At 40.4% G+C, this 13,659-nt stretch overlaps 1 long non-coding RNA gene across 2 annotated transcripts in view; it reads left to right on the forward strand.

The window, feature by feature from the left end:
• The window catches only part of LOC148036007 (uncharacterized), a 134,816-nt gene extending 129,712 nt beyond the window's left edge, over positions 1-5,104 (forward strand). Inside the window, exons 1-3 of one of the 2 annotated variants that reach the window (XR_015690884.1) lie at positions 4,125-4,339; positions 4,588-4,720; positions 4,883-5,104. This is a non-coding gene — a long non-coding RNA (uncharacterized LOC148036007). Of the gene's footprint in view, positions 1-4,124; positions 4,340-4,587; positions 4,721-4,882 lie in introns of those variants that run through there. The other variant, XR_015690882.1, reaches the window with a different exon arrangement.
• The last annotated feature ends 8,555 nt before the right edge of the window (positions 5,105-13,659 follow it).

The following is a 13,659-nucleotide window of genomic DNA, read 5'->3' on the forward strand; positions in this document are numbered from 1 at the left end:
TCAATAGATTACCATAGTTCTTTCATGAGATTATATTTGACGTGTAGTGGTTTAAAGTAGTGCAATTGGAAGGAGCAAGGGTAACCATTCAATGAGGGTTGTTTGGATTCCTGGAGATAGATTCAAAAGACAAAGTGGAATGGTTTGTAGATAGGTTTGTCTTGCTAAGTCACTATGAGTAGATGCATATCTATGTTTTGAAAATTCAACAAATTGAAGGCCACAAATATATTTTAACAGTGTCAGTTTTGGACTATTCCATGTAGATGATCTTTTATGTTTCAACCACAATAACCTCTTTGGTTACATGTTGTCCTTCTAGCACCTTGGATTACTTTAGTACATGACAAAAGTAATGTCTCCAGTGTGAAAGAGGAGAGCAAGACTTGCAAGAAGTGAAGGATAAGGAGGCCTTGTAGTAGGTGGAGGAGACAAGCTTAGGAAATCTTGTACAACTTGTAGAGGAGAGAAGCGTACAAGAATTCTTTGAGAGTGAGTTGAAATCTTATTTTTATGGAGACCTCTGCATACATATTTCAATGTATGCTGAGCTTTGCTAAGATGAAGTTATGGAATTCGTATAGTTAATCATGTTTATAATAGTTTACTATTATGATCATTGACCTCTCACCTATATTAGTACTTCATTATATGTTCTTTAACCTTTATGCAAGTCCACATATATATTATTATTGTATTTCACTTTCATATCTACATGGAATTAATTAATATATAATTTTGATTATACAGGTCACCACACTTTGTTTAGAGAGGAGCATGATCTTACAATACATGGATGAGGAGCTAGAACAAATTTTCACACATATATCTCTTAATTGGACGGTGGGGTTTAGAGAGAGAGCATAGATTGAGTTATTATAGTCCACATTCTCATGTTTTGCCTTGCTATGCTCCAAGGCATCAATCTCTAGTAGGAGTATTTGATGTTGTGGATTGACCACAAACGGAGCCTTAGATATGCCTCCTTTGACTGGTGGAGGTGGTACTGGCTTCCGTGGACGTTGTGGAGACCTAGAGGCTGTCTCCTTATTGTACTAGGACTAGCTCCTAAGAATGTGCCTTAGATATGCCTCCTTTGACTAGTGGAGGTGGTACTGGCTTCCGTGGATGTTGTGGAGACCTAGAGGCTGTCTCCTTATCGTACTAGGACTGGCTCCTAAGAATGTTGGGAAGATGTGGATGCTACAATCTTGTGAGTTGCTTGATTTCGCACTCCTCACCCTCGTTGAATGCTAAGGAGAGTCGCTTCAGTGGTTGTTGTGTAGAGATAGATGCAATATCCTTCTCCCATTGATTGAGTGTGTTAGTTGCTCGTATTGGCCAAACCCATATGCACTACCACTCCTATGATACCTAGATTTTCTCAACCATTTACTAGTGGCACTATTATAGGTGTACTACTAAGTGCAAGGGAATGTAAATTAGACCTACACCACCATGCTATGGATACTTGATGGAAATGACCACTAGTGCTTTGCTTATGAATGATAAGGGGAAGAGAATCATGGCACACAGGTACGAGTTTTGTGTCAATAAGTCTTTAACATAATGTATTGGATAGATGGAAGATCATACTAGAGGATAGTAAGGATCATGTGATAATGTCTTTATATGAGGAGTTGTTGGTATGTTTTGTCCCACTAATTGTTTCTTCACAGGGTGGATGATGGAGTAGATGAGTGCATACATGTCCCACAAGTGATCAAATGTGTAGAAGTCAACAATAAAGTATGAGAGAGCAAAGCCACAATGGCTAGTGGACCAGGGGAATTGGAGGAAACTTAGAGAGAACTCTACTTTCTATCCACATTGATGGTGTTGTGCAGTAGTGGGAGGTGACAAGGATATAGATAAAGGCAAGAGTCATGCATCACCGTGGAAATGGTAGCCACATTGGAGGAGACTCAAAGAGGAGGCCACTTTCTCTCCACCATGATGGCAGCAGCAATGGGAGAGGCATAAGGGCATGGATACATGTAGGAGTCATGCATCACCTTGGAAGTGGTAGCCAGAGAATCTACCTGGAGGATTTTGTAATTATGAAGGTTTTTTAAGTTTTTGTGTTGCCCATAGTACTAAATAATTCAAATAATACTAATTTATATTCCTTGTTGCATCACTCCATTACAAATCAAAATTGTACTAGCCTGGAAATAACATATATTGAAAGATGTAGTCTAACTGTACTCATTGACAAGCTCTATGCATATGGTGATCCAATGTGTCATGTCTCTTTTGATAGTCTAGCAAATTTATAGTTCTTATTATGCCTTGTCTAAAATGGATTCATGTTTTCTTATGTTGTAGAGCCTTTTGAATGATCCATTACATCAAGTTAAGCTTTCAAATGGTGACCAACAATACGAGTTTGGATGCCTGGAGCACCCTTCCTTTTTACCCTTGTGCTCTCTATTTTGGCTATTGTATGCAATTTACATTTATATAGTACATTTTCCCTTCATTGTATGTAGCTCACATTGACTAATACTTATAGATACTTTTGCGTATTATTATATTACCCAATGACTGACTATAGTTCTATCTTAGCTACGTTATCATTGCACATTTGAGGACATTCAATCAATGATTATTTTGTTTTAATAAAGTATTTACAATGTGTCAAATGATGTACACTCTGTTAATTACTTAATGATATGATTGATTTTCAATGCAATAATGTGGCACATGCCACCCTTTTTTTGGTCTTTAATCATTGCTATTAGTATCACTATTTTTATTAGAACCATCACTATATAATAGCATCACTATTAGCATTGCTAATAGCCACTATTCTATGGTAATGATTCTCCTAGCGCTTTTAGGGATGATGAGAGAAATTTCTTTGTAGATTAAAAACGTCGTTATAGGCCCCATATATTTTACAGTTTTGGCTTTCTAAAGCATTATATTATATTATGCGAAATGTATTGATGGCTATCTTCTTTGTTTTTATGTTTGTATATTGTGAAGAATAACAAAAAAACAACAATTACAATTATTAGAACACATCTTTTAAAGTAAAACATATACTACATAGAATGTGCGTACATTATGTAGAATCTTAATGTTTTTAAAAACATTGACTTCCCATGACATTGTGTAGAATGCATATGAATTTGTTTTTATTTATCTATATGTATACATATGACAAATAATAGAAAATGATAAATGATTGCCCACTGTATACATCTTTGTAGTACCACTTTTCAAAACATCATTGATGTAGAATGTTTGTATATTGTATAAAATATATGCATGGTTTAAAATGTTACCTTTATGTATGTTTGTAATTGTTGTATTGTCATGAAGTTTTCATTCATACAAGTAATAATAAGTGAGATGTTGGATTCTCATACGCAAATAATGAATACTTTTAAAAGCATTATCTTACTTGATCTAACAGGAATTCTCATTTGCAGGTAATGCTAAACTTTGATCCATGTTTATTAAGTAAACATATGAGGTTTCCACCAAATGGGATTCATACCTACTGGGATTTGATATGCAGATCATTGATGAAGCAACGACTACAGAAACAGTACAATAAGACTATTCATGTGGTATAGGATTGATAATTTATGAAACAAAGAAAATAGAACTTCAGTCCATTGAAAAAGCCATGGCACATCCTTGATGCTCCATATCCATGTGGAGAGAGAGAGAGAGAGAGAGAGAGAGAGAGAGAGAGAGAGAATGTTGTTAAGAGAGAAGGTGCATCTTGAGCAAGTGAGAGACACAAAAATAGAGAGACCGATAGAGAGGGGCGGAATGCATAAAGTGTCTTTTGGTACGTATAAGGCTTGAACAGCAAAATTTGATGCCTATGTGTGAAAGTAGTCGACTCCATAATTGTCACTTGCATTGCAGCATTTGATTTTGATGGGCGGTCAACATTTGGAAAACGCGTTAGGAACAAAAACTGTCAATTTCTCGTGATCAGAGTGCCCGACTTACGTAGCAGTCATTAACCTAAGCGCTTGACTAAAGACTCGCTAAGCATAATTCCACGCGTTGCGTCTTTGACGTAAATACTGGGTGACATTGAACAAGACGTGGCGAGTAAACACTCAAAACTTCTAATGGGTGATATATAATTACAATTACACACTTCAGAATAATCGCTTTCTGAGTCCGCCCCGCTAGCTCCTCACGCAATCAGCTCATCCCTCGCTGAATGATCTATCGCCTTCCTTACGTTGAGTTCTTCTTTGATCAGCTCGTATATATATATATCCTCTTAGTAATCTGTGATTCATCATAGTTTACAAGGCCCCGATACGTGAAAATCATGTCGAATTCATATCCGCCCCCCCTGCAGGTTATATGTTTGTTTAAATAATCCGACTGTTAAGCGCTTATAAGTAGCTGGACGGTGGCGCTCTAATCGCTGCATAATTAGCCTATAATTAGTATCATGTTGAGTACTAATCTTTGTACTTATTATCATGTTGAGTACTGATCTTTATCCTTATTATCAGTACTTGAATCGCTGTATACTTATCTATTAATATCAAGTTAGAGTGCCAATTTATACTTAATCATGATTTTGATCTGTAATAATTGCAGGCTATCCAGTGCAGGATCCATATACCCGGCCAGCACCGACGGTAGCACCACCCCCGCGATATCCGATGAATTATAATAGCAACTATACAGACACTCGAGACCCCAGAGCAGATCGCGGCTTCCTGGAAGGCTGGTAAATATGACTACAGTATTTCGAGGAAAATCCCTTACGAATATATCCCACAAGTGGTCTTATACCTATAGTTAGTGCAGCCACAGTCGTTTATCGCTAGATAATCTGATTGGGTTTGCTTGTTTGGCTTATGGATGATGATGATCCGTATCTGATCTGCAGTTTGGCTGCTCTCTGTTGTTGCTGCCTGCTGGACGCTTGCTGCGGCTTCTGTTGACACAAAAGTCAGATCTGCACGAGCGATCAGTCTCTACACTCCTATGCCCATTCCACCAGATACTTATGAACACTTGTATCACATTATCCATCTAATTTCTCTTTGTATCTAATTAATCCCTCATCTCTCTTATTATGTAAGTAATCCGTTATCTGTTTTTGTTTAAATTTTGCGTTTATTGCTATTCATTCGAGAGGTGAAGAGAGAGCAACAACTTACCTTACTAAATACCTTACTAAAGTGGATGAGGGAGGGAGAGAAATAGAAGGCCAATGTTATCGCCATACTAGGGATAGCTAATTATGGTTGCTCTAATAAATTGAAGAGCCTACCTTACTGAGGGAGGGAGATGCGGCACGGAGAGAAGCCGCCGAGTGCATGTATCATCATCATAGTACTTAAGGATAGTTTGTTATTGTTGCATTTGAACAAATGGGTGTGTTGGAGCAAATATGCTTCACAATTGTTTAGCGAAGAAGTTGCTTTAAATTGTTGAAGGTGATTTTTAGTCTTATGTAGGCAAGGTTTTGTTTCGTATGTTGCTCTAACAAGGGCAAGAATCACACACAATCATAATATCCTATCTTATGGAAGGAGATGAGGGTGGAAGACAAAGAGAGGGCTAATGTCATGATCATCACACTAGAAATAACTTATTGTTGTGTTGAAGTGTTGAAGTTGAAAAAATGGGAATCTAACACAAAATATAATCAAACTTTCTCAATGAATAATTGCTCCATATAGGTGCCTTTTAGGCTTATGGATGTGAGGTTTTGTTTATGTTGGTCTTACAAGGTCATGAATCACAATAGTTATTGTTATTGAAGTTCATGAAATGGGTGTGTTACAGAGAATATGATCCAAATTTGTTTATTGAATCATTGTTCCAAGTGTTAAGTAACCACACTCAATTTTAGAGGTGAACTTAAGGCAAATGGATGGAAGGCTTTGTTTAGTATGTTGGTGTAATAAGGTGAAGAATCACAATACCCTATCTCACTTGAGATGTTAAGGGAGTGAGAGAATGGGAGGGCGACTATTCTTGTAACTCTAGGAATAACTTATTGTTGTTGAAGTTTATGAATGGCGGTGCACATCCAAAGTTCTTCAGTGAGTAGTTCTTCCAAGTATTATGCAGCATTAAACTTTAGGTGGCTTTTAGTAGGCAACTACTAGCTATAAGGTTTTGTTTACAATGTTGCTCCAATAAGGTCAAGAAATGACAATAACCTTTCTTACTAAAGGGAATGAGGAAGGGAGAGAAAGAGATGTAAAACACCAGATTCGCCAAACTAGGGATGGCTTATTAATATTGACGCTCAACAAATGGGTGTGTAATTAGGCCAAATATGCTCCAAAGTTGTCCAATGATTAGTTGTTTCACATGTCATGTTGCATGAAACTCTTGTATGTGGTTTTTAGGCTAATGGACCATGAGATATTCTTTAGTATGCTACTCCAATAGATAAAGAGTAAAAACAACCTAACTTGTTAAAGGAGATGGGGGAGGGAGAGAAGGAAAGGGTTGATCATATCATCACCTTAGGGATAATATCCTATTATTGTTGAAGCTAAAAAAATAGATGCATTGAATGAAATATGCTTTCAAAGTTGTAATTCACTATTGCAATTCCAAGTTTTATGCCACTTTGAACATTTGAATGTGATTTTTAGGCTAATGGATGCAAGGTTTTTTATATATGTCTCTCACCTAACAAGATTAAGAATCACAATAGCCTACCTTATTGAAGGAATGTAGGATGGAGAGAAGTAGAGAAGGGGAGGAGCAATGTCATCATCACAATAGGAGTTTATTATTGTTGAAGCTAAACAAATATGTTCCAAGTGTTATATCTCCTCAAACATTTGAAGGTGGTTTTAAGTTAATGGATTTGAGTTTCCATTTAATATTTTACTCTAACTTCAAGGTGAAGAAATCACAATAGCCTACCTTACAAAGGAGAGAGAGAGAGAGAGAGAGAGAGGGCTACTACCATCATCACACTAGTAATAGCTTATTGTTGGTGTAGAATATAATGGGTGTGGTAGATGAAACATCCTGCAGAGTCCTTCAATGAATATAATGGCTAAAGAAGATTGTAGATAAACTAAGAAAAACACACTACAAAATATAGACCTTATACCGACGTTTAAAGCGACGAAAATACAAACAACAAAATTTACCCCCGTCGTTGCAAAAAGCGTCGTTATTGACGACGCCATAGAAACGTCGCTATTGGCGTCACTATAGCGACACAACTAGTAAATTTGCGATGCACATAGCGACGCCAATAGCGACACGAGTAGTAAATTTGCGACGCAAATAGCGACGGTACCAGGGAAAAAAAATTTGTGACAGGGCAGCAAGCTGCCCTGCCATATATAGCACTGTGTGCTGTATGAGAGCCATACAAAATAGTTTCTTCACTACTGCATACAAAGCGCTTGCAAACAAAAAGAATGTATACTGAAATCATAAAACTGATACATGAAATAAATGCATGATCGCATAAAATGCGATTGGTACAATCATGAAAGGATATCACTAATACATAGAAAATGTCTACATAGATCAGGCGATTAAAAACTAAAGGTGTGTGAGCTCCAAGGATCCAAGGGCGAGCTACAAATCCTCGTCCCCCAAAAGCTCGTCCCGTCGCAAAAGAGCATCGAATAGATTCTGCAGAAAAAGAAACAACACATCAATCCACCATACAATAATGCATTCAAATATCTCATGGTAACTACGGACAAGAAAGATGAGTGACTTACAGGGCCGCCGCGTCTATACAATCGGTGGATCAATGCATTGAGACCGTGCCTCTCTGCATATCGAGTCTCAAGGCCTTGCGGATCGCGATTTGTAATGGAGTGCTGCAAAGAAAACAAAATGCTAACTGTTAGAAACATGATTGTCAGTACAAAGAATATTTCAAAAAAACAAACAAGCAAAACAAAAGAGAAACTTACAAAGTCCTCCAAATATGTCCTGTAGCCGCCACTCCCAAGATGATTGACCACTCTGGCCTCGAGTCGTGCCCTCACTGCCTCCCGCTGCTGACTCCAACGTCCTGGCAAATCTGTAGCCTCCTCCCTCAGTCGGCGCCAGTCGTCTGCATCTAACAACTCGGGCTTTGTAGCCCCACTCTTGATTGCCTTGCGTGCGTCGGATCGTCTATGTGACATGTATGCACGCATGCAATCCATCATCCAGCCCGTAGAGAATCTATCTACTGCGGAGGAGTTTCCGGCTGGCACCGAAAACTCCTCGTGCAAGGATGCTACTATGTAGTCCGGCTGGCACCGGAAACTCCTCGTGCAAGGATGCTACTATGTAGTCCTTGCTCCCCTCCGGTATGTTCTTCCAATGATCCAAGACGTTGTGCCGAAAAACTTGTTGACACAACTCTCTCATGCGAGCCATCACCCTCCTCCCCTCATCATTCATGATGATGGCTCCTGACCTACTATCAACCAGGTATCCATAACCCCTAGGAGTCTGCCTAAGATGGGTCCTCTCCCATCTCCATCCACGCTCCTGGGCATATCCAGGAGACCCCTCTACATCCGGTGTACCGACGGGGGTAACCTCTCTCGGAGTGGCACTCAAAGGGGTACCACCAAAAGGGGTGCCACCTGCTAACGGTTGTGCAAAAGCCAAAGTAACTGGAGTAGACGTCCCCACAGGTGTGACAAATCCTGCAGGTGACGCAGCTCCAGCTGAACGATGAGATGGAGACACTACATCCGTGTCTCCACAGCAGCATCCCCCTGATTCCGATGCAGTCCCTCCCTCTGGCCCAGGTCGTGAGCGTCGAGATCGTCTGCTCAAAGCTGAAGCATCTGATCGCGCTGAAGCAGATCTAGTAGAGCGCCCTGACAAAGAACGAGACAACTCCTGGTCTGCCATCTCTCTGAATCTCGCGAGCTGGTCTGGAGACATGCGTGCCATCATGTCCTGAAACTCCTCATCGCTCATCCCTCGACTCATCCTGAAAATGTCACCTACACAGATAAAAAATGGTGTTAGAATAATCAATTTAAACTATACAAAGCATATTAATATAAATCATTTTTAAAAAATCCCTCTTAAAATGCATATCTTATGTACCTTTATGGAAGATCTAAACAACGAATTGAGTAATACAATTCTCCAAGAATGAAGTATCCTATGGTCCATGTTAATCTCCTGTCACAACTCTGCATACACTGGAAGGTCGATAGACATGTCACCACAAAAGAATGAGTCTGCCTCGTTCTCAAAAAATTCTTGGACTCCTGTATTTCCATCATTGTTAGCCGATGCGGGCTCCAAGCTTGCGGCGGCCTCCACCCCTTGTAATATCGACCCCTCTATTTTCATATTATCTTCATCTATGCCCGGAACATCGCTTTGATCATATACTCTCGCACTTCGAGGAGTTGAAGGTATAACATACCACCATCGAGGTTGTCGGGGGTTTGGATAGAAGATTACCTGTTCACAAACACGTACAAAGGGAGTTCAAACCATTGTGACATAAACCATGTCGTATTACAATTAGCAAGCAAATGACTCTATGCACCTGTTCACAATGGGCCGGCAACACAAAGGTGTCGCGCAAATCCGTCCATTTTTTTTCGGAATCTATTTCGAGAAATCCAGATGGACCTTGTCGAACTGTTGCTCCAGCTCCTCCAAGTACCACTTTGAACCACTGCACATCGAATAGTATCATGAAGAAGCTACGGTAATCCACCGTAATAATACTTTGCAAGTTTCCAAAATACTCCATCTCATCCACAACCGTGTTCGAATCCGTTGCTCGTCGCCGGCTCTCTTGCTTAAACCTTGCCATGACACCACAGTCCATTGTGGAGCGCATTTTGTCAATACGCTCCACGCGAAAAATGCCGTCCGTGCGACCATGCTGTACTATATATTTTGTACTATACATTGAAACACTCAAATTAGATGTCGCATATAAAATTTAGATACGACATATTCTAAACCCCTCATCACCTTTGGACTACATCCCCTCGAGAACTCCCACTCCTCCATTGAGACCTCTATCCCTTCGTTGGATGCTGCGGTCAAGGCTCCATGCAACCATCGTGTTGACATAAACCGCGGCATCTCCTCCATGCCTTCGGGATATCGAATCGGTCGATGATGCGTACTGCGTCGGAATTCAGCTCGCGCTTCCTCTCGATCTTGCCTTGCAATCTGGTACTTGGCGAGCCACATCTCCATGGCTGCATGGTGCGACATACAAAAGCGATTCACCTTCTCTTCCATTGAGGCATCCATTCTTTTTTCTACCCCATTTCCAACCACCACATCTCCAGTCAGTCTATCATCGTCCTTCAACGTCCATAGCATTTCATTGTCTGGTTCCACCGTTGGTAGCCATTGTGAGATATGCACTAACGCCTCTGACACCAACCAACCTTCCGCCATGCTACCTTTTGGCCGAGCTCGTTGTCGCACAAAGCCTTTCAGGGTTTTCATGAAGCACTCCAGGAAGAACATCCATCGTGTATGGACAGGTCCAGCAATCTCCACTTCGTCCACAAGATGCACAAGAAGGTGGACTTGTATCGTGAGCATGCTAGTGGGCAGGTATTTATCAAAGAGACAGACCATCTCCACTGCTCCCCGCCTCGCGGATTCAATAGAGGACGTTTTAATCTCTTTCTGTGAGATCCATTGCACCAAAGTCGACAACTTGTAAATGGCCCCACGAATTTTTGGAGTAAGGCATCCTACGATCGCGATCGGTAGGACAAACTGCCACAAATGAGAAAGCATTATGAATAATGGCCACTTTTCAAATTTCAAAATACCCACACTAATTACAATCCATTATGTTCACAAACCTGACATATCTTATGCCAATCATGGGATTTTAGCCCTGACAATTGGTCATCTTTAGAAAATGCGGACCTGAGAGAACGCATCATACCCGTCGAAGTGCGGATAGACTTGATTACTTGCTTCACAATGCGCTCTTCTTTGGTGGACAAAACCCAAGGAGCGCGAGGAAGCTATACTCCCCCTTCAGCACTCAACTGCGGCCAAAGCGCCTCCATCTTACCTACCTCCTTCAAATCCATTCGTGACCCTATAGTGTCTCTCTTTCCTATGATGTGGTCCCATAGCAAGCTGCCCACATTCTTGAAAGTATGCATGTGATCCAATAAGTGGTTGACCTATAAGTGGGTCCAATATGGCAACTCGTAGAAAACTGAGAACCGTCGCATTCCATTTGGATGTGATTCCGGGTTTACCATTTTCAGCTCGTACCAGCTTGCGGCGTTCATGCGTGTTGGAGGTCGTCCAAGAAAACCTTCCCTGAGTTCATGATCCTCCGGCAAGAAAGCGACGTGTCCTTGATATACCATCTTCTTCATGGTTCGTGACCTTCGGGAGTCTAACTGTGGCCCACACAATGGACATGCATGATAACCTGAGGTAACCAGACCTGTAAGGCGAGCCATGACCTAGTGAATACTTGATTGAATGAGATAAAATATAGATATCTTGCACAGTGACCCCCTCTTCCCACAAAATCTTAAGCTCATCGACTAATGGACGAAGATACATGTCCATATTTTTTACTTTGTAGCCGCCCGGGACGAGCAAGCTAAGGATGAGATGTCCTTTCTTCGTAGAAAGCCATGGAGGGATGTTGTAGTTGACAAGCACTATAGGCCACACACTGTAAGAAGTCGAGCGGAGACCGAATGGGTTCACACCATCCATGGCGAGACCGAGCTGAAGATTCCTTGGCTCTCGCGCAAAGCCTGGGAAGGTAGAGTCAATGTGGCTCCATGCACGTGAATCCACTGATATTCGTTGAACTCCATCCGTGGACCTATTCTGCACATGCCACGTTGTCAAGTTTGCTATGCCGGACGTGCGAAACATGTGGTTTATGCGGGGAATGAGCGGAAAGTATCTGAGAACTTTTTGAGGGATGGTTTGCCCTTGCAAGTCCTGTCGATACCTGTGAGCACCACACTTTGGACATGTCTCCATAGTCTCGTATTCATCTCAAAACAGTATGCAGTCGTTGATACATGCATGGATGTTATTGTAGTCCATGCCAAGCTTCCGTAAAACATGTCATGCATCATCACGAGACTCATGCATGGTATTTGCAGGTGGTAATATATGATATTTCAATAACTTGAAAAAAATCATAAAACACCTTGAAAAAGCATAAATGTTTGCAATAATACTGTAAAAAATAATAATCAATGAAGCCTATGTGCAAAGTACCTGAATAACTCTGTCACACTCGTATCGCTCCAACCGTATTTTTCTTGCACACTTAAGAGTGCAAGCAATGTCTTCAACCGAGATACTCGTCACCCATCATATAATGGTATGGATGCTTCTTCTCTAAGCGGGTCAGATGTCTCAACATCCATGGGAATCAATGCATCGATCATTGCCTCCATCTCAGGCTCCAAGATTGTAGGTAGGTCGGGAAGGTTGTCTGTCTCCTCTGGCATTGACGGTATAGATGGGCCTTGCAAGTGGTGGATTGGCTCCTGAAATCCATCCATCGCACATCCACGAACTCTTCTAATTGGCCGCAAAGGGTGCACTCCTCCTTGGGTTGAGACATCATCCCTCTGGATAGAAAATTTGCCAACAAGACCCAATCTTATTGTGTATGGTTTTCAATTAGCTTGCGAGTACAATGCATGATTAATATTAACTTCAAATTACCATTTGCTGAAAATCCGCAATCGTCTAATCAATGATCTCAGATTGAAACTCGCCAAATCGTCGTACGTGTTCTACAGACAATCGGCGTTTTTGTCTAATTGCCAACTTGCATTGAGAGCAAGGACATGGGACACGCTGATTAAGATACGTCTCGCGATCTTGAACAATAAGACCTTCTTCGTTTTCCATTTTATCTACATTACAGCAAACGAGGCTTAAATGGATAGCTTTATGGAGATGTATGTCAAGTTGCAAGTTGACCATAAATCTTGCATTGTACATAGTAGTTGAGAGATTTATTGATGTTATATCTCGGCCTTGTATCATGCTCAAGGATTTTTTTGTCTCGGTAGATAATTATTCGTTATTGTAAAAAACTGCACTAGAGGGCTTTGAGTATAAGTAATCCATTTATGAGCATCATTAAGGATCTCTTAGTCTAATAATAAATCAGTCTCAACAAAAAGCATCTTAGAAATGTGGTTTTTTTGTCCTAGGATCCCGTATTAAAATTGATGCCATCTATGAAATTTATCAACTATAGTAATAAAATTTACTTCAATCAATTCTACTCATAGTCATAAGACCTGAGAGAAAATATCCTATACTCAATTTAAGGGATTCTTCTTCTATAACAATACTTTTGGGTTCATTTTGATGAAGTACCGTAATGACCATTGGCTAGGGTATCATTTTCTTTTAGTTCTTCCGTTGACTAGTTGGCATGATTTCTAATTTGTTATGCCTATAAAGTTAATAAAAAAACAATGAATTATGCATATCACAATTAGATCCCCTACTTGGACATTATGAAGGACATGACCAATTTTAAGCCATCTTAAAGAGTCACCAATGTACGTGGCCCATGGCAAAGCACATTGCATACCATTATCGATAAGTCTATTATCATGCATCTTAAATCTCCTAATTTGACTTTATAAACGGTATGACTAATTTTTAGCCCCCTTAAGGAGTCGATGTAATGGTACCCATAAAAAAAGT

The sequence above is a fragment of the Lygodium microphyllum genome, chromosome 5, assembly GCF_053477565.2.
Source record: "Lygodium microphyllum isolate KBCC chromosome 5, Lygodium_microphyllum_v1.1.10, whole genome shotgun sequence".
Lineage (NCBI taxonomy): Eukaryota > Viridiplantae > Streptophyta > Polypodiopsida > Schizaeales > Lygodiaceae > Lygodium > Lygodium microphyllum.